This window comes from Protobothrops mucrosquamatus, unplaced genomic scaffold, assembly GCF_001527695.2.
Source record: "Protobothrops mucrosquamatus isolate PMUCROS unplaced genomic scaffold, P.Mucros_1.0 scaffold875, whole genome shotgun sequence".
Taxonomy (NCBI): Eukaryota; Metazoa; Chordata; class Lepidosauria; order Squamata; family Viperidae; genus Protobothrops; species Protobothrops mucrosquamatus.
The window spans coordinates 203,246-210,366 of record NW_015387129.1 but is presented as its reverse complement, the minus strand read 5'-3'; the positions used below and the strand labels follow the sequence as shown (position 1 = coordinate 210,366).

General features: G+C 34.2%; 1 protein-coding gene across 1 annotated transcript in view; it reads right to left on the bottom strand.

Annotated features, from left to right (window-relative positions):
- SULF2 (sulfatase 2) overlaps positions 1-7,121 on the bottom strand; it is a 79,482-nt gene that overhangs the window by 28,480 nt on the left and 43,881 nt on the right. The gene's annotated exons all lie outside the window — the stretch shown is intronic.

The following is a 7,121-nucleotide window of genomic DNA, read 5'->3' as shown; positions in this document are numbered from 1 at the left end:
GAACTACATCAGCTCTTTTCCAGTCCTCTGGTAGTTCCCCTGTGCTCCAGGATCTTTGAAAAATATAGTTCAGTGGTTCAGAGATCACATTTGCTAGTTCCTTGAGAACCTTGGGGTGCAATCCATCTGGTCCATGATTCTGTTCTTAGCAAAATATCTTGCAAAAATGACACACTGATCTCCTCTATATGCAAAAGACTCCAATCTTAACAAGTCTGTTCTCCCAGTCAGGGTGGAGAGTATTTTACCAATTTTACTGCCACAAAATTCCCCTGAACATGGATGTACCCACACTGTGTTCAGTTACATTCATTCTTTGCTTTTCACCACCATCAGTTTCATTTCCTGAAGTCCTTTAGAAAATTAAGATAACCCCATCATTTGAGATTCAAGAGAAGCTGTTTGGTGGCAATTTCATTTAATGGCCAAGTCACCTCTGAACTCCAGAGTGCAACTAGATATGCAGTGGGACTATTTATGTGAATGCCCCCAAGTGCCCTCAGGAAATCATCTGGATCCATTAGGCACCTGGTTTAGACTATCTTAATTGGCTATCACCTCTGCAGAGAACAGGCAAAATGATGATCAACTTATGTACCAGTCATAGACAGAGAACTGATGACACCTTTTCATCTTCAGATAATAGCGCTTACTGCTATAAGGTAAACATATATGGCTTTTGGATTCTCAGTTACTTTTCAATTAGTTAAGAGTAAACTCTTTCTACTCAAACCACCAATAATTTTTGAAAATACAACCAGAAAAAAGATTTTCCATTATTTAATTGGCATTTAACTATGAAAAGTAATATCATAGTAAAGACCAAATATGGCAGCTGTCCTCTCAGATATAGCTTAGATTCTGTTAATTAATATGCAATATTTAAGGCAAATAAACCTGAAAGAACTGTCTCCTATGCTAGAGCCCCAGTGAATTCCTGCCATAAATAGTATGAATGACAGAACTCAGCATATTTACTTAATAGTTGTTTAGTACTGCTAAACAGGCCCAGCAACCAGAAGGTTATAATTTAAGGAAATAGTCAATTGGATCTTGACAAGGGCAGGGAGAAAGGCCAGATGGCGCAGCTCATAAATAGAGATTATGTCAGTTGGTTTGTTCCACTGATTAAATCAAACTCTACTTTCAGCTTTGTTAAATAATATTTTTAGAGCAGTATAAAATTCAAATAAATGCACCAAAAGAGAATTTAGACTACTACCCCAAAGGGCAAGGAATAATTTGGTTTGTATTAGTTAGCATGCTCATGTTGCTAATATTACAAGAAAAAAATCATTCCTTTTTTCAACTTTATTTTTGTATTAATGCTTTAATATTCTACACTACTTATAAGAAACCTTGCTTTTTTAAACACATGTACAGTTTTAACTTTCCCCTATATATTAGTAACAAAGTTATTTAAATATGTCCACAGCTGTATGAAAAAATGAAGTGAGTAATATGAAAACATTAATAAGTAGGAAGAATTTCAACCAACAAAACTATTTCTGGGAAAATCTTAATGATGTCACTTTGAGTTTTACTTTTTAAGTATTTGAAAATCATACAGTCAAAATTGGTGATGGGATTCAAATATGTGAACAACCAGTACTCTGTGTGGATGCCGCTTCTGAAAGTCCATTCTGGGCCTGGCAACAAAAAATTAGCTACCAATTCTGCTGAAGTGGTGCGAACTGGCTGAATCCCACCACTGGTCAAAATTCTAAAAAGATAATTTTTAATATATATAGTACTTATTGTAGCTAAGTACAGTTGCACAGAAATGGGGAGAAATGTTACTCTGCAAATATGTTCATCTAAGCTTTGTACCTCAATCATATTAGACTTTAATGACACATTGTAGGATTTCATGTTATTATTGGAAATAATACAATAGCATTATCAAACAGATTAATAAAATCAAAATTTGCTTACAGATAGGCTTGCTTGAGATGAGCAGAAGGCTATTACATGCTAAAAACAAACAATAATTGGGAACTGTAGCATGAGAAAATGAGAATTTTACTTCCAGTTAAATATTGGCCAAGAAACTCTTTTAAAAAATTGAATATACATGTTATTTACCTAAAATAAACAAATTCTTTAAAAAATAAATAAATTCTTAAAAAATTTTTTTTTAAATAACTCATTAGATACCCTTGAAGCAACATGCCCAGCCAACCTTAAAAAAAAGGTCTCAGACCTTACTTTCATCCTTACTCCATTCCTATATCCCTCCCAGCTGCTTTAGTGCAATTTTCAAGGCTAGATTACTTTGGGAATGTGTCTATGGAGATTCTCAGTCATTCAGGTCATGGCTGTCCCAAAGGGGCTTTTTCAAGAGGCAACTGGACTTTCTTGTTTTTCCTTGAATACGTTTTGCTTCACATCCAAGAAGCTTCTTCAATTTTGACTGAATAGAGGATGATTTATACTCCTTGCAGTCATCTCGTCATTAGTACTCTTTTTGAGAGTCGTTGAGACCACTTGGAGGTTAGTCTGTGCCCTGAGGATCACCTGAATAGTGGAAATGGTTGAGGAACCTTCTTGGAACTGCTGAAAGTTTTTGGGAAGAAGTATCAGTGGCCATTAGACTTCATGTTGTTGATGTGAGCTGCCCAGAGTTGTACTTTAAGATGAGCAACCACGCAAAGGAATAAAAATAAACTCATGCTTCCACTGGACATAGTTCCTTACATTATGCTGACATCATGCTACCTTATTTCTTTAGACAGTTTTATGATGATGTTCATGTTGGACCTTCTCTATTTTAGACACATTTGAGATTTCTAACTTTTATTGAACTTTTTCTATAGCTATGGCAATTATAAGTTGACTGAAACATGATCTAATAAGAGATAAAATAACTGTGACCTCTCTATTATTGGATGTAGCTCACTTGTTTTACTCACTTGATGTTCAGATATATCCTTAGAAAAATATCAGTGAAAAAACCTGCACAAAGACTTTTATAAGTTTCAGTGTTTTTAATATGTGGAACACTAGATTACTCACTTTCTTTTGACAACAGAATTTATCTGAAAAACAGTGCAACCTGTTTTCCACTGGGGTGAAAAATTCATCTTTTAGATATGAGGCCACACAAAGTCTTTCTTCCAGGCAGATTGAGGCCAATCAAGATAGGATCCTCTGGGCAAAACACAGAGTTTAATTACAGTACTTTATTACACTTATAGAAGAGATAAAAAGAATTGGTGTGATTTAATTATGTGTAATCCAAATCTTAAATTTCTATAGTTTGTACATGTGCATATATTCCAATGAGTTGCTTTTCATTATCTTTAGAAAATTATAGCAGTTTTTGTCTATAGGAGACCCACATTTTTTCTTCAAGTGGAGCACCAAAAGTCTTAATCTATTCTAATTTGGGAGAAGGAATTTATTAAGCTTTTATTCTTGTAATATATTTGCCTATGATTTCCTATTATTATTTTTTTCCTACTGATTCCAAATTCAAGTTTCTAAGTCAAGAAAAAATTATCTCAGGACTGTAATGAAAGATTTAATAAAAAATATTCTATTTTGCTCATAGTTTAAATCTTTCTCTGTTCTGCACATAGGAAAGAAATATCAAATTGCAAATTCCATGCTTATCACCAAGCATTTACTTCCAATTATTATACTGATTAAAAATCAATTCAGGTGAATTGGGAAATAAAGTATATAAATGGATTGACACATATCCTGCACTAGGTTTGTGACTAATTCAACCAGAATACAATTAAATTCCAAAGGAAAAAAATCTATTCTCACTTAAGATAATGTATAATAATGTATGAAGTTATAGGCCATACAACACTGTCTACTGAATGAAAAATATTCCAAAATTAAATTTATCATGGTAAATGCAAAAGAGAAAAAATGGAGTTGAATAAGAATTTTTTTTAGAGTGTGTTGTAAGTGGTGAATGCATTAGAAATATTTTATATTTGATAGGGCTGAGGAAAGCAGAAGAGAAGAAATAAACCTGTTAGATACACTGGCTTCAACTGAACATCAGTGGAACTGATTGACAAATTGATATCCTGCCTTTATTATGTTTACAAAAAACGCAAGGTGGCAAACATATCTAATAATCTTCTTCCTCCTATTTTCCCTATAACAACAAACCTGATACAGACTGGTCCAAGGTCACCAAACTGGCTTGTCATGCCTAAGGTGAGATGAGAACTACAAAAAAGCCAATGCATCAACAAAGGGATAGTATCTAGACCACGTGAAGTGTTAATATTGCTTTAATTAAAGATCACACTTTGATTACTGTGTTCAGTTTTGGTCACCTGGATACAAAAAAGATGTTGAGGCTCTAGAAAGAGTACAGAGAAGAGCAACAAAGATAATTAGGGGACTGGATAATAAAGCATGCAATGAATGGCTGTAGGAACTGGGTATGTCTACTCTAGCGAAGAAAAGATGAGAGGGTAACTTGATAGCAATCTTCCAATTATTTCAGGATCTGTCACAGAGAAGACGGGTTCAATCTATTCCCCAAACCACCTGATGGCAGGACAAGAAGTGATGATTGGAAGCTTATCAGAGATCCAATCTAGAACTAAGGATAAATTTCCTGACAATGAGAACAATCAATCAGTGGAATGGCTTGCCTCCAGAAATTGCGGGTGTTCATCACTGGAGGTTTTAAGAAGAGATTGGACATAAGATGGTCTGTTGGAATGGCATAGGATCTCCTGCTTGAGCAGGGGATTGAACCAGAATATCCACAAATTCCCTTCCAACTTGTTATTCTGTTACTATTATTAATGGAGATAGGTCTGGATAGTGAATGTTTCTTCAAGCAGTCACCTGATCTAACACCAAAATAACATATGTTGGTTGTTAATAATAATAATAATAGTAACGTTGGAAGGGACCTTGGATGTCATCTAGTCCAACCCCCTGCTCAGGCAGGAAACCCTATACCATTTCGGACAAATGGCTGTCCAGTCTCTTCTTAAAAACCTCCAGTGTTGGAGCATTCACAGCTTCTGGAGGCAGGTTGTTCCACTGGTTAATTTTTTTAACTGTCACGGTTGTGATATGGTAAAAGATTTCTAGCCAATTCTATGAATACTTTCTGAAAAGAAAGTCTAACTGAATGTATCCTATATATAGATGCATATCCAGAACAAAACTAGCAACCACAGAAGCTAAAGGTCCATTAGGTTGAAAAGGTCTGATCTGTAGCATGTTTATACAATGCTCAAATGGATACAAGATAAGCATAGTGATCACTATAATAACAGTAACTGGAAACATTAATCACACATATTCTAATATAAGGTATTAAACTGCCATAGCAAAATTAAGGGAAATTGGACCGTATGTCTTTGAACATTGTATCACAATGGCACAGCACCACAGCTACTTAGCCTTCAGGTTCATGATTATATTTCTTCTTCTGTTTGTATATTTGTGGGTATATCTGTGGGTGTTGTTTATGTGCACATAAGCTATTGGGTACATGTATCTGCTAGCTAAGAATAAATATTATGATGTGACAGTCCTACAATTCTGTGTAAATAATTTTATCAAAATAGATTTGCTGGCATTTAACATGCCACAAAACACATTTTGGGGTGGGAATTAAAAACTAATCTAAGAGACAAATCTCCAAAGTGCAATGAATATTTCATTGGAGGAAAGTGGGAAAATATTTTAAAATGCTTGACATAGTTCAAATAAATCATTCCCAAGAGGAATATTCTTCGTATTTCCTATTCTGGAAAATCATGCTCTCTTTAGATTTCTCAGAACATAGTTAATGGCTTGTTAAACACACACACACACACACACACACATGTATATACACAAACACATAGTGTTGATGGGAGGAATATCAATAATTGACTGAATCCAGCTTGAATTGCCCACAAACTGCCTAAAAGCTTGGAGTGAGTATCAGAGATTTCTGAAGGATAAATCAAAGCAGAGGACTTTCAGTTATTACCTTGAATCACAGTTACAGGAATTATTAGGTCCAATGGAATTTAAGGGAACTCATACAGAATCAGATCTTTGATTTAGTGAAAATAATCTTTCATGTTTAAAAGAATGAAACTATTGATTATAATCAGCCACTTATTAGTACAAGTAGTCCTTGTTAGCAACCACAATTGCGATTGGCAACTTGGTCATTTAAGTAGATGAAATTGGTTTTAAATAATGGAAAATTAATTCAAGGAAGAGAAAAAAATATATAAGTTGTATTTTATCTATAGGGAGTCCTTGTTTAACAAACAACTGGCAATGGCAACACAGTTAAGTGAAGCAGTTACTAAGGGAAAACACAACTGTGCGTATGATCTTACTTTAGCTTTTCTTTGCAGACCTGTGAAGCTTGTAAATGCGAGGATTGGTTGTAAAGTTATTTTTTCCTCACTATCATAACTGCGAATGATCACTAAATGAGGAGTACCCTTTTCTTGTAAGTTACAGCCATAAAAATTGCTTAAATATTTCCTAGAAAATTATACTACTTAAAATAGTTTTTAAAGAGGCTACAATATTGATGAGCTTGAAGCTAATATATCTTCAGAGCAAATTACTTGTCAATTGACTTCAATTTTCATTTGAAGTTTTTGGTAATGATATGTAGTGAGTGGGTATGAGGAAGATTCACTGCACTGATGACTATTATGAAAAATAAGAGAGATTATGTACAATAAGAGAACATAAGAGTTGTGAGACAGGATTAAGAATTGAAGCAGTTCTGAGGGTTGAATTATATGGCTCATCCCTCCTGTTTAAGCTAGATGATAACAGGCAATAGTAAGATCTGTCTCGTTTCCATGAATTTATATCTTTCCTATTTGGGTTTAAAGTAGACAAAATAATATTAGCAGTCACTGCAGCAGAACTTGTAAATGAAGTACGTGTCTTCAACAATTATAAGAATAAAAAGCAGAGTGAAGGAGGAAGTTAGAGGTCATAAAGACTGCAAGTTAAGTGAGGGCCATTGGCTGAATGTATCATTACATCTTGATATGAAATGGTATTTCTTTTAAGTGTGTGATATCATATGGTTTTGTTTTACCTTTAGTACACTGTCTACACTACAGTAGTACACTACAAAAATTATTTAGGTAAATAAATAATAAAAT